The sequence below is a fragment of the Perna viridis genome, chromosome 4 (assembly GCF_037379345.1).
Source record: "Perna viridis isolate PV_CMFRI_1.1 ecotype Kerala chromosome 4, ASM3737934v1, whole genome shotgun sequence".
Taxonomy (NCBI): Eukaryota; Metazoa; Mollusca; class Bivalvia; order Mytilida; family Mytilidae; genus Perna; species Perna viridis.
Window position 1 is genome coordinate 53,099,845 of NC_142448.1, and position 25,743 is coordinate 53,125,587.

General features: G+C 32.5%; 2 long non-coding RNA genes across 7 annotated transcripts in view; one reads left to right on the forward strand and one right to left on the reverse strand.

Moving 5' to 3' along the window:
* Positions 1–1,504: 1,504 nt before the first annotated feature.
* The window catches only part of LOC148620535 (uncharacterized), a 28,867-nt gene continuing 4,628 nt past the window's right edge, over positions 1,505–25,743 (forward strand). Inside the window, exons 1-11 of one of the 6 annotated variants that reach the window (XR_015921867.1) lie at positions 1,505–2,460; positions 2,865–3,116; positions 4,556–4,631; positions 4,892–4,968; positions 7,146–7,221; positions 7,477–7,553; positions 8,547–8,622; positions 12,473–12,659; positions 13,147–13,845; positions 14,735–14,811; positions 15,670–15,755. This is a non-coding gene — a long non-coding RNA (uncharacterized LOC148620535). Of the gene's footprint in view, positions 2,461–2,864; positions 3,117–4,555; positions 4,632–4,891; positions 4,969–5,379; positions 5,562–7,145; positions 7,222–7,476; positions 7,554–8,546; positions 8,623–12,472; positions 12,660–13,146; positions 13,846–14,734; positions 14,812–15,669; positions 15,756–17,130; positions 17,162–25,743 lie in introns of all 6 variants that reach the window. The other 5 variants (XR_015921863.1, XR_015921865.1, XR_015921862.1 and 2 more) reach the window with 5 other exon arrangements.
* Positions 12,961–24,759, reverse strand: LOC148620536 (uncharacterized). The gene is made up of 3 exons (XR_015921872.1): positions 24,234–24,759; positions 23,595–23,780; positions 12,961–13,166 (listed from the first exon to the last, which is right to left on the reverse strand). It is a non-coding gene; the product is annotated as an uncharacterized LOC148620536 (long non-coding RNA).

Consider the following 25,743-nt stretch of genomic DNA (forward strand, 5'->3'; position numbering starts at 1 on the left):
CAGGGCAGGGGAGGATCAAGAATCTTAGAAAAAGGGAGGGGCTTTGATAAAGAGGTTTATAAATCATTTGCTATTAACTGTGTATAAGTTGTTTTAAACTTACTTTTTTGCGGCGTAAACATACATGCACAGGGTAGTTGTAGTAAGTGGTTTGTGCATTGAACTGATTGGTATAAGAAAATATCATTACTTCTGTTGTCATATTTTGACAAGGAATGACAGATTATTTGAACGTTTACAATGTCATAGTTTTAATTTTCGGGCAGCCAATCACGTCTGTCTGTTTCACGTAAAGCATGAATAAGATAAACTGAAACTGGGATTTATCACAACTGTAAAAGCAGCTTCGCTACCCAAGGGTTACGGCCTTGTCCCCTACCAATGACAGGGGCAGGACCGTAGCCTTTGCCAAGCGAAGAGGATGTAAAAGCTATGAACTTTTGATCGGTCTACATGATAGTAAAGGCCGATTTTACTTGAAATAATCCATTTACAAAAAAAAAACAAAATCTTTGCAATCCTTTTTCCACAGTCGCATACTAGATGACTAAAGCAATGCCGGATTTTCCCCTCCTTCATTATATCATTTATATACGAACAGATCTATGGGCGCTTGTGGAAAAACAGAGAAAAGGCGTCAAAATTAATATCCTATAAATGAACCTGGTCCGAAACCCCAGGTTTTTTATCAAGTCTGGGCTGCTCAATAATTCTTTAAATTTATATATGTTATGTTTATGACTATTTTTGTATTTTTTTTTGGTGCTTTGTCTTTACCGTTGATAAGTAGCTCTTCGTTCTAATTTCCTCAAAAAAAAAAAAAAAAACGAATATTGTTGTGCGCTCAGTTATTGAATAACAGAAAAAAAGATATGTCAAACTTTTATCTATCTGCTTAAAAAGAACTTAAAATATTTATCATGTCAAAAAAAAGTTACTTAGTATTCATGCTTTTCTGTTGTACCAGCAATTCGGAAACAGAACAGGTTGTCCGGCAATCGATTTCGTACTTTACGATTTTGATATAATTAGTGGTCAAAATATGTGAAAATTTGCAACCTCAAACTTATTTTACAAAGCTCGTGTTGCAGATCGAATCGAGAATGTTGTGTTTATTTTATTTGTTTCCCAGTACAGAATATTTAGATATACACAATAATATTCTACGGTATCTTATTATTTCTTAATAATTTAAAATGCACTGTATTGCGACCAATTTTATGGGAATTTTTCTTCAGTGATTAAGTTTGTCCGAAAAAAGTTCTTTTTTTCATTTTTAAAATTCTATACATGTGGTCTTTACATAATACTTGTTTTTTATGCCTGCAGTGAACAATTTTACTTAAATACTTAAATAGCTTATCAAACTGTATTAGGGTCGATTGATCTTTGACCCCTCCCTTAATTAATGCAAAATTGCAGAAAACTTTATCACATTTCAGTTAGAAAAGAATGATATTAAAAAACTACATTAATTAATCTTTCCTTTGACATATAATATAACCGTATACCCTCTAGGCCTATTGAATTTCGACAAAGCTTTAGTCGTCCGCTGCACTACAGTTAAAATAAGTCATCGAGTAACTGAAAAGAAAGATTATGAATAAAAATGTAAGAGTAATCAAGGAAACCAAGGTTATACAAATGGTAAGACATTTGGACAAAGTATCACATATGTATATAAAAAAAACAAATATTCTCTCCTGAAGTATACAACTTTATTTTCTTCTCTGATTTGAAGGAAGAGACTTACATATAGATAGGAAAACAGACGAATGAAGAAAAGACTAGACTTTTAAATAGGAAAGTAGGCCCTTACAATACTCAGGCAAATAAATCTTACAGTTTTTTTTCCAGAAATATATAATTGGGCCCTTCCTTAGTAAAATATCACTTTAGTAAGTTGCATGTTGTTACTTGTCCTATAGAAATGCTAAACGTTAAAAAATAAAACGGTTTAAATGTCTGCCAGATAATATTCATACTGATATTCTGTAACTCAAAACATTTGTCAAAGACATCAGGCATATCTAGGATTGTCGATCAAAAGTACACGATTTAGATAAGATGAGTCATCAAGTAATTCGACAGAAAAGTCATAAATACAAATTGAAGACACATCGACGAGGTAAGACATTTGTAAATTCCTATAACAGATAGTCTTATGTGCATTGTAAAACATTACCCGTTCTCTCATTTCCAGAGAATTTGTTGATTTACAGAAAAGTATAGCAACACATGAACCCTTGATCAAACAAATATTTGGCGAAAATACACGATTTAGTTAAAATAAGTCATAAGAAAAGTAAGACATATCAACGAAGTAAAACATTTGAAAATTCCTGTGTCCTGAAATATGAAAAAAAACTTTTCTAATCTGCAGTGAATTGGTCGACTTAGATCCAACGGGACAGAAAAGGATAACATTAGAAGGGAAGAACAGACTGGAATTTTGAATAGGTTAGTAGTTGTACAACACTCCGGCAAACACAAATTACAGTTTTTTTACAAAAATATGTATTTTATTTACCTTTTCTTGCAAAAATGTCACTATTCAAATATTGTTACATGTGCTGTAGAAATGCTAGACCAGAAACTGTTTGAATGTCTGCGGTAAAATTTGAATAATTATATTCTATAACTCAAAACATCGGTCAAAGACATAAGGCATATCTAGGATTGCTAAACATATATTTATATACAATGCAGCACAATCTGTATTTATGAGATTACGAATGATACCTCATGTGAACAATATGAGGTGACATTCGTAATCTAAAAAACTGAATACACAAATGTGTCATTTTTCAAATATTTTTTCATATTGTTAGGGCTATTGAATTTGGTCTTCTTTTGTTACATAGTGACGGATCAAGCCTGATATAACGAGAATAGGTATGGTGATATGTCAAAGGTGACAACAAAGCCATCGGGATGAAAATGACAGTCAAAGACCATCCATTGGTCTTCAATGACCGACGAGGAAGCTCTCATACCACAGGGCAGGCTGTAGTTGGCCCCACGAAATCAATATATATACATGGGTACAGCGAAAGAGTTCCCCCTTTATGCTGAAGTAACATAAAAACTAAACTAAAGAAACAAGAAATACTGAGGTAAGAAATTCCTGACTTAGGACAGACGCAAACAATGCAGCGGGGTTAAAGTATTTTGGCGTGATTACAACCCTACCCCTTAAAGGTTTTGCCACTGTGAAAAATATTAAACAATTAAACACACCTGAAAATCAGTCTTAAAAGATCCGAGTCCTTGGCTACAACGGAAATAAACTGAATATAAATTTCACAAATGTACAAACTTTTTTTAATGAACAGTTAATTGAAATGTCAGCTCCAGACCAGTTTAAATCTTAAAACAGTTATGTCTCCATCTAATTTTTAATAAATCCCAATTCTTTCCATGCGGGGTTAAGAACCGCAGTTAATCAAAAGTGAAACAATGAGGACACAACCTATATCATCCCAAAACACTGCTTTTAAATTTAGTGTTTTAATGTCTATGTGAAGCAATTTTAATACCACTTAAATACTACCAACTAACGATTTGACAATATCATGACTATATCTCTTACGAATGAGCCTATTCAATGGTTTAGTTAACTTATAGGGTAAATATCTAAGTATATCATGTCTCAAAGTTCTGTCAAAATGCCAAAACGGTATTTAGATCAATTCTTAATGAATTGGTCAACTTCAGCTGTTACACTGTCCTTATATATGATAATAATGAAGGAGAACAATATATTTTTGATACAGAATAATTTTGTCTGTTTTAAAGTAGAACTATTATGAACTTATTTATTTCAAGACGTCAAATTGAAAGTTTATATACAATTGACTGCAGGTTATTTTAATGATGCCCTCAGTCAAGGGGAGGTAATGCCAACAATATTTGTGCCGATAATGTTTAAGAGGTCATAGAAATGTTACAAAAATTTCCCTAATTTATCCCTAATATCGCTGAAAACGAATGTTTAATAAATGTATGATATAAATTATATTTAGAAAAAAAATCTCTATTATTTAAATGAAGAAAATGTATCTTAAAAACATAATTTAGATATTATCATTCTGCAGACTAAAACTGAATGATATAGTCATTTTTTATTGTAAAGTTATTTAAGTTATTTATTAAAAATGGCTAAAATGTATCTTTGAAAAGAATATTATTCAAAAGTACACGATTGAGATAAGATGAGTCATCAAATAATTCGACAAAAAAGTCATAAATACAAATTGAAGACACATCGACGAGGTAAGACATTTGTAAATTCCTATAACAGATAGTCTCATGTGCAGTGTAAAACATTACCCGTTCTCTCATTTCCAGAGAATTTGTTGATTTACAGAAAATTATAGCAACAAATGAACACTTGATCAAAAAAATATTGGGGGAAATACACGATTTCGATTTAGTTAAAATGAGTCATAAGAAATGTAAGACATATCAACGAAGTAAAACATTTGTAAATTCCTGTATCAGATAATGTGTCCTGAAATATGAGAAAAAACTATCTCTCTTCCTTCATTTGCAGAGAATTGGTCGATTTACATCATAGAGGACAGAAAGAGACAACCATAGAATGAAGAACAAACTAGAATTTTGAAAAGGTGAGCAGTTTTTTCAACACTCAGGCAAACAAATATGATAGTCTTTAAAAAATATATTTTGACCTTTCCTTGTAAATTATCAATATTTAGATGTTGTTAAATGTGCTGTAAAAATGCTAAACGTGAAATTATATGAATGTCTGTGAGATGATTTACATGAACCTATTCTATAACTGAAAACATCTACCAAAGGCATCATTCATATTTAGTATTGTCGGACACATTAAGTATATAACTTAACCCACTTTTCTAATCTGCAGTGAATTGGTCGACTTAAATCCAACGGGACAGAAAAGGATCACATTAGAAGGGAAGAACAGACTGGAATTTTGAATAGGTTAGTAGTTTTACAACACTCCGGCAAACACAAATTATAGTTTTTTTACAAAAAATATTTATTTTATTTACCTTTTCTTGCAAAAATGTCACTTTTCAAATGTTGTTAAATGTGCTGTAGAAATGCTAGACGAGAAACTGTTTGAATGTCTGCGGTAAAATTTGAATGATTATATTCTATAACTCAAAACATCTGTCAAAGACATAAGGCATATCTAGGATTGCTGAACATATATTTATATACAATGTAGCACAATCTGTATTTATGAGATTACGAATGATACCTCATATGAACAATATGAGGTGACATTCGTAATCTAAAAAAATAGAATACACAAATGTGTCATTTTACAAATATTTTTTCAAATTGCTAGGGCTATTGAATTTGGTCTTCTTTTGTTACATATCACAGTGAAAGGATCAAGCCTGATATAACGAAAATAGGTATGGTGATATGTCAAAGTGGACAAACAACGCCATCGGGATGAAAATGACAGTCAAAGACCACCCATTGGTCTTCAATGACCGACGAGGAAACTCTCATACCACAGGGCAGGCTGAAGTTGGCCCCACAAGATCAATATATATACACAGGTACAGCGAAAGAGTTGCCCCTCTATACTCAAGTAACATAAAAAAAAATAAATTAAAGAAACAAGAAATACTGAGGTAAGAAATTCCTGACTTAGGACAGTCGCAAACAATGCAGCGGGGTTAAAGTATTTTGGCGTGATTACAACCCTACCCCTTAAAAGTTTTGCCACTGTGAAAAATATTAAACAATTAAACACACTTGAAAATCAGTCTTAAAAGATCTGAGTCCTTGGTTACAACGGAAATAAACTGAATATAAATTTCACAAATGTACAAACTATTTTTAATTAGCAGTTAATTGAAATGTCAGCTCCAGACCAGTTTAAATCTTCAAAAAGTTATGTCTCCATCGTATGTTTAATAAATCCCAATTCTTTCCATGCGGGGTTAAGAACCACGGTTAATCAAAAGTGAAACAATGAGGACACAACCTATATCATCCCAAAACACTGCTTTTAAATTTAGTGTTTTAATGTCTTTGTTAGGCACCCATTAGCGAAGCAATGTTAATACCGCTTAAATACTACCAACTAACGATTTGACAATAGCATGACTATATCTCTTACGAATGAGCCTATTCAATGGTTTAGTTAACTCATAGGGTAAATATCTAAGTATATCATGTCTCAAAGTTCTGTCAAAATTCCAAAATGGTATTCAGATCAATTCTTAATGAATTGGTCAACTTCAGCTGTTACACTGTCCTTATATATGATAATAATGAAGGAGAACAATAAATTTTTGATACAGAATAATTTTGTCTGTTTTAAAGTAGAACTATTATGAACTTATTTATTTCAACACATCAAATTGAAAGTTTATATAAAATTGACTGCAGGTTATTTTAATGATGCCCTCAGTCAAGGAAGGCAACGCCAACATTATTTGTGCTGATAATTTTAAGAGGTCATAAAACGGTTATAAACATTTCCCTAATTTATGCTAAGCAATCAAGGTAATCATATTCAGATAAATTGAAGAATTTTATTCCTATTGTTTTTCACGGGAATATCGCTGAAAACGAATGTTTAACAAATGTATGATATAATTTATGTTTAGAAAAAAAAATCTCTATTATTTAAATGAAGGAAGTGTATCTTAAAAAGATGATTTAGATATTATCATTATGCAGACTAAAACTGAATGATATGGTCATTTTTTCTTGTAAAGTTATTTATAAAAAAATTCCTAAAATGAATCTTTGAAAAGAAATGTTGTGAAAAAGTACACGATTTAGATAAGATGAGTCATCAAGTAATTCGACAGAAAAGTCATAAATACAAATTGAAGACACATCGACGAGGTAAGACATTTGTAAATTCCTATAACAGATAGTCTCATGTGCAGTGTAAAACATTACCCGTTCTCTCATTTCCAGATAATTTGTTGATTTACAGAAAATTATAGCAACAAATGAACACTTGATCAAAAAATATTGGGGGAAATACACGATTTCGATTTAGTTAAAATGAGTCATAAGAAATGTAAGATATATCAACGAAGTAAAACATTTGTAAATTCCTGTATCAGATAAAGTGTCCTGAAATATGAAAAAAAAAACTATCCCTCTTCCTTCATTTGCAGAGAATTGGTCGATTTACATCATAGAGGACAGAAAGAGACAACAATATAATGAAGAACAAACTAGAATTTTGAAAAGGTAAGTAGTTTTTTCAACACTGAGGTAAACAAATATTAAAACAAAAATATATTTTGACCTTTCCTTGTAAATTATCAATATTTAGATGTTGTTAAATGTGCTGTAAAAATGCTAAACGTGAAATTATATGAATGTATGTGAGATGGTTTACATGATCATATTCTATAACTCAAAACATCTACCAAAGGCATAATACATATTTAGTATTGTCGGACACATTAAGTATATAACTTAACCCACTTTTCTAATCTGCAGTGAATTGGTCGACTTAGATCCAACGGGACAGAAAAGGATAACGTTAGAAGGGAAGAACAGACTGGAATTTTGAATAGGTTAGTAGTTTAACAACACTCAGGCAAACACAAATTATAGTTTTTTTTTACAAAAAAATGTATTTTATTTACCTTTTCTTGCAAAAATGTCACTTTTCAAATGTTGTTAAATGTGCTGTAGAAATGCTAGACGAGAAACTGTTTGAATGTCTGCGGTAAAATTTGAATGATTATATTCTATAACTCAAAACATCTGTCAAAGACATAAGGCATATTTAGGATTGCTGAACATATATTTATATACAATGTAGCACAATCTGTATTTATGAGATTACGAATGATACCTCATGTGAACAATATGAGGTGACATTCATAATCTAAAAAATTAGAATACACAAATGTGTCATTTTTCAAATATTTTTTCATATTGTTAGGGCTATTGAATTTGGTCTTCTTTTGTTTTTTTAATCTTCAAAAAGTTATGTCCCCATCGTATGTTTACTAAATCCCAATTCTTTCCATGCGGGTTTCATGAAAAGTCAAACAATAAAGGACACAAACCATGTCATCACAAAAACTGCTTATAAATATAGTGTTTCAATTTCTATGTAAGGTACCCATTAGCGAATCAATGTTAATACCACTTAAATGCTACCCACTAACATTTTGACAACACTATCATCACTATATATCTTATGAATGACCCTATTTAATGGTTTAGTTAACTTATTGGGTTAATATCTAAGTATATCATGTCTCAAAATGGTATTTAGATCAATTCTTAATGAATTCATCAACTTCAAATGTTACACTGTCCTTATATATGATAATAATGAAGGAGAACAATATATTTTTGATAAGGAATAAGTTTGTCTGTTTTAAAGGAGAACTATTATGAACTTATTTATTTCAAGACATCATATTGAAAGTTTGTATAAAATTGACTGCAAATTATTTTTATGATAGCCTCAGTCAAGTCTCATAATTTGTGCTGGTAATGTTTCAGAGAACTCCCCTGAAATATAAAACACTACCATTTTCCTTAATTTGCAGTGAATTGGTCGATTTACATCCTAGAGGACAGAAAGAGATAACAGTAGAATGAAGGACAGAATAGAATTTTGAAAAGGTAGGTAGTTTTTACAACATTCAGGCAAACAAATATTATAATCTTTAAGAAAAATATTACTATTCAGATGTATAGAATTTCAAAAATTAAAAAATTTAGGAAAGAATTTTATCCGACAACAGTTGACTATTTGTGTCTAAAATAGTTGCTTTTTAGTGGTGTATTTTCAATGATTAAGAGATAATAAGATACCGTAGAGTATTACAATGCATTTTAGCCATATTTGTTTTTATTAATATCTTTACGATTAAAAATGACCATTTCATTCAGTTTTAGTCTGCATGATGTAAAAATCTTTATCATGTTTTATAAATATATTTTCTTTATTTAAATAAAGGAGAATTTCTGCAAAAAGCCCAATTTTTTTTGTACATTTACAGAAGATCCGGCTTCAGTAATTTTCCTTCAGGATCCATGTCTTTCGTTCCGTTTTCACATTTAGCTTATTTCATTTATGTTGCTTGAGCATATAGGGGCAACTCTTCCGCTGTATCTGTATCTACTGATGTTGTGGGGCCAACTTCAGCCTGCCCTGTGGTGTGAGGGTTTTCCTCGTCGTTCTTTGAAGACCAATGAGTTGCTATGAGTTGGTCTTTTTCATCCCAGTGGCGTTGTTTTCTCTTTGGCATAATCAACAAACATATTAACGTTATGTTAGGTTTGATCCCTTTACTACCATATGTATATAAAAAGGACAAAATGCTATAACCCGAAACATATGCAAAACGTATTTGAAAAATGACACGTCTGCGTATTTTCATCATCACAGTGAAGAAATCGTTCTTTGTTCAATTGCTTTTGTTACTTTGTATGTATGATTTTAGTTACTTTGTGTTCTTTGTTTTCCATGTCTGGTCTTTTTCCCTGGATTACATTCTTTTGATTACTGATATAACTTGGTTCCCTTGATTATTTTTACTTGAAACATACAACTCCTTGAATTGTTAAGTACAATTGAAATTAGTTTTGTTTATTTGAGGTATCATTCGTAATCTAATAAATACAGATTGGGCTACATTGTACATAAACATTTCTTCGGCAATACTAAAGATGCCTTATGCCTTTGACAGATGTTTTTAGTAATATAATATGGTTATGTATATTATCTCGTAGGCATTCAAATAGCTCTACGTTTAGCATCTCTACACCAAATGTAAGAACATCTGAATAGTGATAATTTTGCAAGGGAATATCAAAAATTATATCGTATTGTAAAAAAATAGTTTGTTTGCCTGAGTGTTTTAAAAACAACTAACCTATTTAAAATTGTAGTTTTTTCTTCTTTCCATTGTTATCTTTTTCTGTCCTGTAGGATGTAAATTGAAAAAAAAAACGTATATGAAAAAGACCGAAGTGGAGAAAAACCCATGGAAGACTAAGTGGGGTCTCAAATTTGGACCAATTTATGAAAAATAAGCTAGGATAGGTCTCTTTGGCAATCTTTTGCAATGTGTTGCTTGGAATTTCGATCCTGAACCTGGTTTCATTCTAGTCTTCATATAAGACCTTTCATCATATAAAGGTTCATCTTGGAGAAATCATGTGGGCATTGAATGGGATCTCAAATTTGGATAATGTATATGAATAATACACTTTGATAGATCACTCTGGGACTCTTTTGTAATATGTTGCCGGGGATTTGGGATTCTGAACCGGAGCTTATTCTAATGGTTACATACAGAATTGTCATCACATTAAGGCCATATGAGAAAATCCTGTGAACGACTGAGCGGAGCGGGAAATTAAATTCGGACCAACATTTTTTAAATAATAAGCTAAGTAGGACATTTTGGAATACTTTTGCAATGTATGGCAAGGAATTGAGGATCATGGACATGGGCTTATTTCAGTCCTTTTATCAAGATCTTTTCACCAAATAATGGTCCATTCGAAAAAAAGACTGAGTGGGAACTCAGATTTAGACAAAGTTAAATTAAAAATAAACTGGTGTAAGAAATCTAGATCTCTTTTGCATTATATTGCATGGAATTGACAATTGGGATCCTGAACCTGGGCTCACTTTTGATAATTATATATAGATATTTTACCATATCAAGGTCCATGTGAAAAATAAAATTCTGTGAAAATCTGAGTCGGTTTCAAAATAAGACCAGGTATATGAAAAATAAGCAGGGGAAGTAATTTAGGACTCCTTCGGCATGTAGGTTAGGATTTTGGATCCTGGACTTGCGCTAATTCTAGTCCATATATATAAACTTTTTTACCATATCAAGGCCCATGTTGGGAAAATCATGAAAAAGACTGAGTAGCGTCTCTAATCTGAATCATGTGTTTGAAATATAAGCAGGGATAGGTCAAATATGAACTCTTCCGCAATGTGTTACTATAGATTTGAGACCCTGGACCTTGACGCATTCTAGTCGTTCTATATACATATTTTACGAAATCAAGGGAAAAAATGTTGGGAAAAAAACAAAACTTTGGAACACTGAGTGAGGTCTCAAATTTGGAGCAAGTATTTGAAAGGTAAACTTGTAGTGACTTGGAAACTCTTTTGCAATGCAGTGGTAGGAATTATGGTTCCTTAATTTGGATTCTTTCTAGTGTTTATATATAAACATTTTCACCAAACAGAGGGCAGTGTGAGAAAAAACCTGTGGAAGACTAAGTGGTGTCTCAAAATTGGACAAAGTATACGAAAGATCTCGGAGTAGGTCATATTTGTATTCGTTCGTAATGTGTTGCTAGGGAGTTGAGATTCCAGACTTAGGCCAAATTTTGTCCTTATACGTTGACCTTTTCACCTTATCATGGTTCATGTTGTGAAATTGCCGTGAAAGACTTAATGGGTACTGAAAATCGGACCAAGTATTTGAAAATAGGCAGACATAAATCAATTTTGGACTATTTCGCAATGTGTTACTAGAGATTTTGGATCCTGGACTTAGGAACATTCTAGTCCCAATATATATATATAAAGGCCCATTTGGAAAATATCTTGTTCAACACTGGTTATTCAATCGAATGAAGAGAAGACTCTAATTTTGAATATGTTTGTAGTTTTTTTTACAATACTCAGAATAGTTCTGGTGAATTTGCGAAAGATTAGGATGCAAATGTCAGCCCAAAGCTACAAGTTTGTCTTCAATGAACGACCAGGGAACCATCACACTACAGGGCAGGTGTAGTTGGTCCAACAACATCATTATAAACAGATGCAGCGAAAGAGTTTCCACTATACACCAAAGAAACATTAACATAAACTAAAAGTGAAAATGAATTAATACAAACAGATGCCAGATATTTCTGCTCTTTGATATTTCCGATTATTTCATATTCATATACTTCACCTATTGCATCCAAAAAATTCAATTATAAAAAAAAACTATTGCAGAACCTCGAGGGTGTTTCTAGAAAAGCAGTGGACGCTTACCCTACACGTGCACCTAGTCTTAGTGGAGTCCGAATTGCTCATTTACTTTTGTTTCTTTGTAGGTATTATTTTACTTACTTTATGTTCTTTGTTGTGTTTGTCGGCTTTTCATGTCTGGTTTTACCAAGGAGTTCCTTCTTTTGATTTCCGCTAGAATCTTGGTGTCCTTGATTACTCTTTCTAAAGGACTTTGCTGAAGTCAGATCGTTAATACATTGATTTTGAATTTTACATCATGCAGACTAAAAATGAATGATTTGTTTATTTGTAAAGTTATTTTTAAAAATTGGCGTAAAAAAACTATTAAAAAAATATTGGAAAAAAGGACACGAGTCACCCCAAAAAAGTTATGAATATGACTTTTAAGACATATCGACGAAATAGTACATTTATAAATTCTTAAAACAGATAGCCTGTCCTTAAGTATAAAATATGACCCCCTTCTCTCATTTTCAGTGAGTTGGTCAATTTACATCCAACAAGACAGAAAAAGATAACAATAGAATGAATATACCACAGAGAAAATATCTCCGTCGGAATGAAAATGCTAGCCAAAAGTTCATCATTGGTCTTCAATGAAAGAAGAGGAAACCACCACACAACAGGACAGTTGAAGATGGCCGGAAAACGTCATTATACGCAGGTAAACAGCAGCGGAAGAATATCCCATATATCTAAGTAACAGCAACAAAACTTAAGGTGAAAATGAAACAATACAAACAGAGGCCAGATACTCCTGACTTTCTAAAGGAATATTGCTGAAGTCGGATCTTTAAAAAATGTAGGAAAGCATTTGTTGGAAGTAGAACAAATCTCTATCATTTAAATGAATAAAATGTTTCTGTAAAACATAATTAATTTTTTGCATAATGCAGACTAAAACTGAATAATTTTGTCATATATAATTGTTAAGCTTTTATAACAAAAATGGCTAAAATGGACTTTTGAAAAATATATTGGGAAAAAAATTACACGATTTAGTTACGATGGATCAACAAGTTTTACAAAGGAAAAGTTATGAATACGAATTGTAAGACATATCGACGAAGTAACACATTTGTAAAGTATTTTAACAGATAGTCTGTTAGATACATGTAGTATGAATTATTACCCTCTTCTCTCTTTTGCAGTGAGTTGGTCCATTTATACCCTACAAGACAGAAAAGGATAACTAAGAACAAAGAAAGCACTAAACTTTTGAATACATTAGTAGTTTTTACAGTACTTAAGCAAACAAACATTATAGTTTTTTACCAAAAAAATATATATTTGTGACCTATTCTTGCAAAAAATATCACAATTCAGATGCTGTTACATACGCTGTGAAATTGGTAATTGTGAAACTGATAAAAAGATAATTTACATGATCATATTCCATAACTCAAAACATCTGTCAAAGACCTCTTTAGTATTGCCCAACATATTGTATATATCATGTAGCCCAATCTGTATTTATTAGATTACGAATAACAGCTTATATGAACAAAATTAATTTCAAGTCGATCTTAACAATTCAAACTATAAGAGTCGAATGTACAAAAGAGTGATTTGTTTGCCATGTAGATGAGAATACGCAGAAGTGCCATTTTTCAAACATTTTTGCATATTATTAGGGGCTATTGCATTTTGTCTATTTTTTTATACATATCATAGCAAATTAATCGAACCTAATACCATGAAAATATGTATGATGAATATACCAACGGGAAAGCATCTCCATCGGTTTGAAAATGCTAGTCAAAAGCCAACCATTGGTCTTCAATAAACGACGAGGAAACCCTTACACAACAGGGAAGACTGAAATTGGCCCACACTAATATTATAAACAGGTAAAGCGAAAAAAATGCTCCTATATACTGAATTAACATAAATAAAAAATGAAGTTGAAAAGAAACAATTGAAAAAGAGGCCAAAAATTCAAGATTTTCTAAAAAGAAATATTGCTGAAGTCGGATTTTAATAAATGTTTGCAAGAATATGTTGTTAGTAAAAAAAAATATTTAAATAAAGAAAATATATTTATAAAACTTTATATATATTTCTATATCATGCAGACTTGAACTTAATGATATGGGCATTTGTGAAACTGTGGAGCTATTTATAACAACAAATTTCTAATTGGAGTCTTGAAAAAAAATATAAGTAAATGATTCAGTTGAGATGAATCTTCAAATTAATCAAACACAGATTGGAATGCGAATAATAATATATATCAACGAAGTTAAACACCACAGCAGAGGATGCAGTTTGCCCCAAAACATCATTTATACACAGGTTCAGTGAAGGAGTTGCCCCATGCACTCAAGTAATATAAAAATAAACTAAAGGTGAAAAGGAAACAAGACATAAAGAATCTTAAAATTCCTGATTTTCTGAAAGGAATATTGCTGAAACCGGATCGTTTATAATTTTGTGAAAGCATATGTTGTTAACAGAAAAGATCTCTATTATTTGAAATAGAAAAAAAGGAAATGTATCTATAAAACATGATACAGATTTTAAAACATGCGGACTAAAACTTAATCATATGGTCAATATTAATTGCTAAGATATTTTTCAAAAATGCTAAAACTGACTCTTAGATAAGTCGTAAGTTATTCGAAAGAAAAATTATGAATACGAATTGTAAGATATATCGACCAAGTAGGACATTTATAAATTTCTATAACAGACAGTCTATCCTGAAGTATAAAAATGACCCCTCTTTCTCATTTGCAGTGAGTGGGTGGATTTAAATCCTACAGGACAATAATGAATCAACAATAAGATGAAGAAATCACTATAATTTTGAACAGGTAAGTTCATAAAAAATATGTATCGATATAAACTTGATTTAAGTTTTTACATCATGCAGTCAAAAACTAAATGATATAGTCAGTTTTCATTGTAAATCTGTTCATTAGAAATTGGCTAGATGGGACTTTTGAAGAAAAAAATGAGGAAAAGTACATGATCTAGTTAAGAGTAATCAAGGGAACCAAGATTCTAGCGGAAATCAAAGGCATTTAATCCAGGGGCAAAGACCTGACATTTTAAACAAACACAACAATAACTTAAAGTAACTAAAATAACACATACGAAGTAACGCAAATAAATGAGCAACTCGTGCTCCACTAAAAATTGGGAGCATGGAGCAGGTGCACCGGCAGGATAAACACCCTCTGTTTTTTTCTGGAAACACATGCTGAGTTGCTCATAAAAAGTCAAGTCCGGGATAGACGAAAGAGAAAGGAAAACTGACACGTTGAACAAATCAGTTTTCATGGTACAGATGGAACACATTTACGATCAACGAGTTCATGGTGACGACTATAAAACTTCTGTAGTGATGACTTCAATCTTGTAGCAACATAACTCTGTTCAAGAAGCCTAATTGTAAGAAGTATAGCGCGATACAAAAAGTCGGCGTAGTTACGGCAAGCTCTGGCATAATGTATGAGTTGTGATATGGAAATCCATATGCATGTACTGAAGGGATGTTGCCACAGACGAACGGAAAGTTGACATTCTGAATGAAAAGTCATCAAGTCACTCATAAAGAAAATTATGAATAAAAATTGTAAGACGCATATCGATGAAATAACACATTTGTGAATTCCAATCAAATAGTATATCCTGAAATTTAAAACATAATCTCCTTCTCTTATTTGTAGTGGGTTGATCGATTATATCCTACAGGATAGATTCACATGTGGAAAGGAAGGCAGTCGAATGAAAAAAAGACTAGAATTTAGAATAGGTAAGTTTGTTATTACTACACTCATCAACTAAAGGCAAAAATAAATGAATGGTATTTGACATTTCGTTTCAAATAATATTCAGATGATATTACATGTGATGTAGAAATATTAAATAGGATACGGTTTGAGTGTCTGCGAGATAATATACATGACCATATATTATCCAAAACTTCTATCAAAGACACAAGGCATCTGGAGTATTGCCAAAATTTTGTTTGTATGCAATGAAGCACAATAAGTATTCACGTCAGTACGAATGATACCTCATATGAAGAAAACTAGTTCCAGAATGGTCCTTCACAGTTAAATCTTTAAGAATTGTATGTACTAGACAACTGTTTGTTCTAAATGAATTGATCAACTTTATATGTTAACCTGTTTTTATATATGATTACAATGTAGGGGAACAATATATTTCATATAAAAATAATTTTGTATTAGAAGAAATCGTTAAGAATCAATTTATTTTACAAAACCTGAAAGTTTAAATAAAATATACCGAAATTTATTTCAATGATGCTCTCAGTCAGGCAAGTGAAGGTAACGCCAACACTTTGTGCCGATGATATTAAAAAGGTCATGACGTGTTATAAAATGTATGCCAAATTATCAAGGGTAATCATTTCATTCCAAACGTGTCTGAAGAAATTTAACTGAGGTCGGGTCTTTAATAGCGGTAAAAATGTTTTAGTAGAAAAAATATTTTTTTATATAATTGAAGAATATGTATTTATAAATCATGATTTTAAATCTTTACATAATGCAAATTAAAAATGAAAATATGGTCAGCTTATTTGTAAAGCTATTTAGTAAAATAAAAACAATGGCTAAAATGGACTCTTAAAAGATACAGAAAAAGTAAACGGTTTAGTAAAAGTAACTAATCAAGTTACGTTATTTAAATTTAAATATTAATTAATAAAAATGAAAATTAGAAATAATGCCAAAATATCAAGGTTAATAACATTCAGATATAGATATTTTATTCCATATTTTCTTTAGAAAAAAAAGTCGAATCTTGAATTCAGGTATAAACAAGTTTTTTTTTAATATACAACAACCGCTATAATTTGAAAAAAAGGAACATTTATCGAAAAAACATGATTTTAAATTCTTCCAATATTACATCAGACAGACAAAAACGAAATGAAATGATCAGGTTTTCTTTAAAACCAACAATTCAATAAAGAGGGGTAGAAATGAACTCTCGAAGAAGGGGAGAAAAAGAACGTAATTAAGTAAAAATAGGTTATCTTGTTTCTGCAACAAATTATGAATATAGTTTATAGAGCTTACACAAGTAAAACATTTCTCAATTCCAATGATAAATACTTTTTGCTGAAGTATGAAATATTATTCCTTTTTTGTTTGTAGGTCGATTAACATCCTAAAGATAATAAAATAGGTTAGTATGTTATTACAACATTCATCTATTAAAGGCAATCAAGCATATTCTCGAATATATATGTACATGTAAACGATTAATAGGTGCGGGTATCTTCCCCAATATTTATCTCCCCCCACTGATATTGCTGTCAAATCGTTAAAAATAGCATTTTTGGTATTGATATTGGTTCACTCATAGGGTCGGTCTTAGTATAAAATTAAAAAAAAAGCTATATTTGAAAATAGTTAACGGCATGAAAAGGGTAGCTGGCATGTCAGTTTATTACTAGTAGTCCTTTGTTTATACCTTTGTATAACTTGTAATCAGTGTCATTATTTCTGTTTTAACAAAGGTCTCAGACGTTTTTGAATTGAGGATTTGTAGGTGTGTTTTATTGTGTAATATTTGTTTCACCATGATCTGATTTAAAAGAGGTGTTGTAGTCACGCCACAGTACACAGCATTGTTTACGCCTGTCCCAATTCAGGTATTTCTGGACTCTGTATATCTTGTTTTGTATGTACTTGAGTTTACTTTAATTTTATATGTGTATATTGTTATTTTGGGGGCAGTCGAAGCCTGTTCTGTTGTTTTAGGGCTTCCTCGACATTTATCAAAGACCAATGATGGGCCTTGAGCTGACAATTTGCATCCCAGTGTGGTTGTAGTCTTTTAGTTACAGATAACCGTAACCCTAACCCTCACCATATGTATTCTCGTTATATCATTTTTTAAAAGAACATTATACCTTTCCTTACCATCACCCTGACAATGTGTCATTTTTCATGGGGTTTTTGCCTATTGACATAGAGCTGTTGGATTTCGCCCCGTTTAGATAAATGTCATAGAAGTATGATTAAACCTATTTATACCAACATCGCATTTAAGTTAACAAACACCAAATACAAATACGTTTTACATCAACTTTACTGTAAATCTGACCTTATATATGATAACAAAAAAAGGAAAACAATGTCTTTGTTTAAAGGAGAAACACGATGCATTAAAACAAGAACTTGACGTTACCAATTCAATTCAAAATTTTGTATTGATAGTTTTAATAAAACTAACTGTACATTATTACATATAAAAAAATTGGGGGGGGGGGGTGGTAACCCAAACACCGTTCAGATAGTCCTAAACAAGAAAAAAAATTGTATGATTAAATATTATTTTTATCATACTCAAATCAATAAAAACATTAAATCTCTAACTGTCATAAAAGAATATTATTGAAACTAGATATTGAATAAAGCACATGTATGAAATCATTTGTTTTTAGTCGAGAAAATACTCACATTTTCAAATAAGGAGGATTGTTAAATAAAGAAATTCATTTATCTAATTGACATAATAATAAGTGTTTACTCACACAGACTAAAACTGAATAATGTGGTCAGTTTTTATTGCAAAGCTATGTTGCCACCCACTTACTGGTTTTTGCGTGGCCTCCCCCTCAAATTACTCCGATATAATATTCATGATAATTCATATGAAAAAAAAAAAAACCTTTTTCAGATTTCATATTTTAGAACTCAATAAGAGTTGTATGTACAATGAAATATCATGTTTTGGATCATAATGTATTGTCATCTTCATATACATTTTATAGAAAGATGATAAATCCTAGTCATATTATATCCTAGTTACTCATGAAAATGCCATAAATTCTACATCGATCAATTTTGAATATATTCCTCAACTTCAATTCTGACACTGCTTTGATATATGATGACAAAGAAGGGAAACAATATTTTTGTGTTACGTAAATATATGCGGTCTTAAAAAAAGAACTTTAAATAACCAATTGAATTCAAAACGTCATATTTATTTTTAGATAAATTTCCAACATGAACCTTTATAAAGTGAAAATATCTATGAATAAGGACGAGATTAGGTTCTAGTCTAGGATCCCAAATCCCTAGCATTACATAGCGAAAGAGTCCAAATATGACCTAGTCCGACCTTATGTAAGCACTATATTAAACACAAATGAAGGAACAATAATTCCTACCACTGCATAGCAAAAGAAATCCAAAATGACCTTCTCCTGGCTTACTTTTCAAATACTCGGTCCAAATTTGAGACCTAACAGTCTTCCACAGTATTTTTCCCACATGGGCCTTGAATATCTATATATATAACGACTAGAATGAGCCTAGCTCTAAGGTCTCAAATCCATAGTTACACATTGCGGATGAGTTGAAATATGACCTTCCCAGGCTTATATTTAAAATACACCGTCCACTGACTCGCCACTCAGTCGTCCACAGGATTTTTCTTACATGGGCCTTTGCAAATAGTCCAAAGTTGACTTACCCCAACTTATTTTCATATACGTGGTTTAATTTGGAGACAATCAGTCTTCCACAGGATGTTCCTCAGATGTGCCTTTAATTGGTGAAATGATCTATATAGTATGAACTTAATTCCAGGATCCCAAATTTCTGGCAATACACTGCGAAAGAATCCCAAAGTAGCCTACCTCCAACTTATTTTTCATATAACTTTGAGATCCATTTCAGTGTTCAACATGGAATTGTTCACACGGGCCTTTATATGGTGAAAGAATAAATGTATAAGGACCAAATGAACCAAAACAACGCATTGCGAAATAGTCTCAAATAGACCTTACCCAGCTTATTTTTCATATGCTTGGTCTAACTTGGAGACTTGGAGACCCCTGTCATTGTTTCACAGGATCTATTCCACATAGGCCTTGATATGGATGAAAGTCTTTATATAAGGACTAAATTGTAGAATAAGCTCTAGTCCAGGATCCCGATTTCCATTAAACACCTTGCAAAAAAGATCCCAAACCGGCCTATCTCTAGCCTTTTGTTTTCATATTCTCTATCCAAATCCACAGGATAATCAACACTGGCCTTCATATACTGATGATTCTATATATTAACCCAAACAACGTATCCGTGATTCATAGCACTATATAGCGAAAAAGACCCAAAATGACCTACACCAAGATTATATTTTAAATGCTTGGTTCAATTTTGAGACCCAACCAAGTCGTACATAGGATTTTCCCCATATGTGGGTTTCTATGGTAAAAAGGTAAATAAATAATGACTAAAATGAGCCAAAGGTCAGGATTTCAGATCCCCAGCAATGCATTGCGAAAGAGACCCAAAATGACAGTTTATTTTCTGTATATTTGGTCCAAATTTGAGACCCGACTCTGTCGTTTTCAGGATTTTCACAACATGGGCCTACATGTTTAATGGAAGTCTATACAAGGACTTGAATGAGCCCAAGCCCCACATCCATAGCAACACATTGCGAACGAATCCACGACAGAACTACTCCTAGCTTATTTTTCATATGCTCTGTCAAATTGTGCGACCCCACTCATTCTTTCACAGGCCTCAATTTTATTGAAATGTCCATATCAAAGGACTAGAAGGAACCAAAATCAAGGATCCCAAACTAATAGCAACACATTGTGATTGCAAACTACGATTCAGTAGTCTAAAAGAGTAATCTAGGGAACAAAGATATAGAGTCACAAAATGACCTACCCCAGCTTATTTTCCATATACTTGGTCCAATTTTAAGACCCCAGTAAGTCTTTCACAGGATTGTCCCAACATGAGCCTTGATATGGTGAAAAGTATATATATTTGGACAAGAACGAGCACATTTTTCATATACATGTACCTGGTCTAATTTTGAGATCCACTTATGAGTTTTCCACAGGATTTTTTTTCACATGGGCCTTGAAATAGTAAAATATTTATATATAAAGACCAGAATGAGCCAGGGTCCAGGAATTCAAATTCCTTGCAATACAAACAGAAGAGTTCCAGATTTCTTACTCCAGCGTATTTGTAATATACTTGGTCAAAATCAGGGTCCCAAGTCAGTCTTCAACAGGATTTTTTTAGATGGGACTAAAATAAGCACACGTCTATGATCCCCTATTCTTTGGAGTACATTGCAAAAGAGTAATGGAGGGAACCAAGGTTATAGCGGTAATCAAAATAATGTAATCCAGGGAAAAAGACCAGACATGGAAAACAGACATACACAACATAAAACATACAGTAACTAAACTCATACATACAAGTAACAAAAGCAAATGAGCAACTCGGACTCCACTAAAAACTGGGAGCATGGACCAGGTGCACCGGTAGGGTAAGCGTCCTCTGCTTTTCTAGAAACACCCGCCGAGTTGCTTATTGTATGGCAGGTCCCAAAGAGTCCCAGAATGTACTATCCCAGTTTATTTTCAATAAACTTGGTCAAAATTTGAGTTCCCACTCAGTCTTTCACATGATTTTCTCAGATGACGTTTTTTTGGAGAAAATTCTATATGTCACTAGAATAAGTTCAGGCTCAGTATCCAAAATCCGCGGAAACATATTGCGAAAGAGTCCCAAAGTGATCTACCCACCATATTTTAAACATGGTCCAAATTGGAGATACCACTTAGTGTTCCACAGAATATTTCCCAGATGAAATCTTTACATGGTAAAAAATTCTATTTATAAGGGATAGAATACTCCCAGATGAAGAAACGGAATTCCTGGCAATACATTGCGAAAGATTGCCAAGAGACCGATCCCAGCTTACTTTTCATATATTTAGTCCAAATTTGAGACCCAGCTCAATATTCTATGGGTTTTCTCTACTTGGGCCGTAAGTTGGTGAAAAGTTGTCATTATATAGTGTTTGAATCGATCCGTGCAACACAAATTGCGATCAGTTATCGGTCACCGATCAGTTTCCGGTCAGTCATCGATCTGTCAAACTGATTCACTTAACTGGTTGTCGCATCACGTGACAACAGGGCGGTCAATGTATTTTACGCTTTTTGTTGCATTTGTTGTCAAGTTTACATATATTTACATAATGTTATATATTAAAACATCAATTTATACTTTTTTGTATTTCTTTTATTCAAAACAGATCTTAAGTCATATGAACCAATATCAGCCCCGTATCAGGATCCCAACCAAATAGCATTACATTGCAAAAGAGTCCCAAAGTGACCTACCTTAGTTTATTTATCAAATATCCAAATCTGAGATGAAGCCCAGTCTTTTAGGATTTTCCCCACATTATTTTGCGAATAGGTCTATATATAAATACTAAATTGAACCCTGATTGAGGGATGAAATCTCTAGCAACACATTGCAAAAGAGTCTCAAACTGACCTATCCATAGCTTATTTTTTCATACGATTATCTCATCATGGCCCTTTTTTTATAAAAGGTTTTAATATACCAATTGAATGAACCTAGGTCCAGCAACACATACTGAAGGAGTCCAAATTTAACCTTCCCCAGCTAATTTTTCGAATACTTAGTCCAAATCTGAGATTCCACTCAGCCTTTCACAGCACCTTATCAAAATGAACCTTTATACTGTGAATAGGTCTTCAAATATGGACTAGAATGAGACTAAGTCCAGTATCGCAAATACCTAGCGACACATTGCGAAAGTGTTCCAAAAGGACATATTCCTGGGTTATTTTTCATATCTTCAGTCTAATTGTACGACCCCACTCAGCGTTTCAAAGGATTTTCCCAATATGAGCCCTAATCATAAGAACTAGAATGAACCCTAATCAAAGAACCCAAATCATTAGAATTACTTTGAGAAAGAGTAAAAATAAATAACATATCCCTAGCTTATTTTTTTTCATATACGCGGTCCTTATTTTAGACCAGCGTTAGTCTTTAAGAGGTGTTTTCCTATATAGTCGTTTATATTGTGAAAAGATAAATAAATAACGACTAGAATGAGCTAAAGTTCAGGATCTTATATCCCTAGCATTTTGAAAAAGACCCAGAAAGACCCACTACTAGCGTAGTTTTCATGTAGTCTGTCCAATTTTGAGATCCTACTTAGCGCAAAGTCACGTGCGGGTCCAGGTGACAAAAAATAGGCTTGCTGCAGTGCTAAGCTAATCGTTAAAAGGCGACTAAATAGTGCTGAGAACCCAGGCCAGGAGCTAGGAGCTCTACCCACAGGTCAACTGGATTGTGTGTCCCAGTTGGTGAAATAGGCAACCCTGGCATGCTGCAGTCCTTGAACCGATCCACGCAACGATTTGACGGATTTCAAACGGCAACCGATATTTTTCATATTCTATGTCCAAATTTGAGACCCCAGTCAGATTTTAATAGGATTGTCCCATCTTTCACAGGATTTTCCCAACATAGGCCTTGATATGGTGAGAAAGTCTATATATATATTGGCTAGAATGAGCGCAAATCCAGGGTCCACAAATCCTAGCTTAACATGCCGAAAGACCCCCAAAGCGACCACCCAAGCTTATCTGGTCCAATTTCGATACATTCTCAGTGTTCCACAGGATTTTTCCCACTTGGGCCTTGATATGGTAAAACATCAACTTATGACGACAAGAGTGAGCCAAGGTTCAGGATAAAAAATTCTTTCCCATACAATGTAAAAAGTCTAGATTTCTTACCCATGCTTATTATCCCATTTTGCATTCTAAATATAGTCCAAAACAACACCCTCGGCGTATTTTTATCCAGCAAAGATATTGTTTGCTTGTGACATGTCTACTCTGGATTTTCGCTGACAACAATTCCTGCTGTTGTTCACATCCTTTTTTTTTATCTTTCTTTAAATGTTCTCCTGCCAACTTTACCTGAAACACACCTTATGTTAAAGCTCTTATTTCGTCCTCTGTATACACTGGGGAATCATTAAGTTCATCTGTATTATCAATTGGTTTCCATTGTGACGGTCGTTTAGCTAAGAGTAATCAAGGGAACGGAACCAAGGTTATAGCGGTAATCAAAAGAATGTAATCAAGGCACAAAGACCAGGCATGGAAAACAGATATACATAACAAATAACATTAAGTAACTAAAATCATACATACAAAGTAACAAAAGTAAATGAGCAACTCGGACTCCACTAAAAACTGGGAGCATGGACCAGGTGCACCGGTAGGGTAAGCGTCCTCTGCTTTTCTAGAAACACCCACCGAGTTGCTCATAAAAAAGTCAAGTCCGGGGTAGACAAACGAGGAAAGGAAAAATATGACCCGCTGAATAAATCAGTTTTCATGTGCAAAACAAATTTTTGTACTTCTAACCTTATAATTGTTGACATCTGTGAGATAGGTCATCCGATCATCGAATTCTTCTTTGGCTAAAACAGTTAATGTAATATACTCTTCATTGGACAGTCCATACAGTCAAAGTCTAAACGATTTTTCACCTTAAGCATTTGCGTCATCTCTCAGTTGTTGCATGAGTTCCATTATTGTTGTTTTGTTGACACAAGGCTGATCAAATAAAGACTTAACATTCTTCAATGGTGCCATTCGTGATATGACAGGGGCAACACCGAGAACCTTTAGGAATCAAAATGTTGTATACCATAAACATTTTCAACCTGACATCAGAAAAAATAACTATCAGTTTTGGACCTGGTTTCTGTGCTTTGTATTGGTAGGCTGACTGACGGTGGACTTGAAAGAGCACTTGACGTTACAATATCTAACCTTGCTTTCTGATATGACAGATTTGGTGTTACTTGGTCTATAGATATCCTCAAATCCTTCGATAGTAAAATATATGATCTTGTAAATGCAATTTCCATACGATTTACGGTGATTACATTTTACGATTGCATGTTTTAACATAAAGCACAAAACAATTGTTATGCTATTTTTCATTTAAATGACTAACAATATTTTTCGTAATTGGAAAAAAAAACATGTTGTTTTAAAACAAATTCCATAAGAATAGTTCACTTAAAAATGTCTTATTGAAAGTTTAAATTAAATTGAATTTAAATTTATTTTTAAATGATTTTTGATATATTCGTTTTTTATTGCAATGATATTCTGTAATAACGATTACTAAAACACTCTGGAAAAAGAGAAAACAACACGATTTTTGTTGAAAACCTAATGAAATTACTCAAATAATTGATGAGTAAAAATTATTAGACCTATATTTACATATTATCATTTCTCAATGAAATCATTTTGATATCTGCTGTTAAAAAGTCAAAAGGCTTTCATTTTAATGTCAACGAGACATTTGTGATGACTAAAGTAAGTAATTCAAATATTTGACAACGGTATACGGCCTCTTTAGTATTACCGAAAATCTGTTTTTATACAATGCAGTACAATGTTTTTTTTATTGATTTCGAGAGATACATCAAAGAGACCATCAAATATAATAATATTTGGATCTATTAAAACGTTTCATTTTCATACTATTTTTAGGTTTTTTCGCACTGAAGATCTAGAACACAAACACTTGCACATAAAACTTATATATGAATGAATAATGGACGGGGATTTTCTAAAACAATACAATATATACTTCTTAATATATTCCTTCTTTTTCATATGGAATAGATAAAAGAGTAATCAAGGGAACCAAGGTTATAGCGGTAATCAAAAAAATATATTCCAGGGATGAACACATGTATTGATATGTGTTATATTTTCCACATAAGTCAAATGCATACTTCAACTATAAGTTTCTATAAATTTCTTTCTTGGCATCGTGTAGAGTTCCTTCCCAATTTTGGTTACAGGATTAAACAGCTATTTTCGATCGTTCACGCTTGTATGAACAGATCTC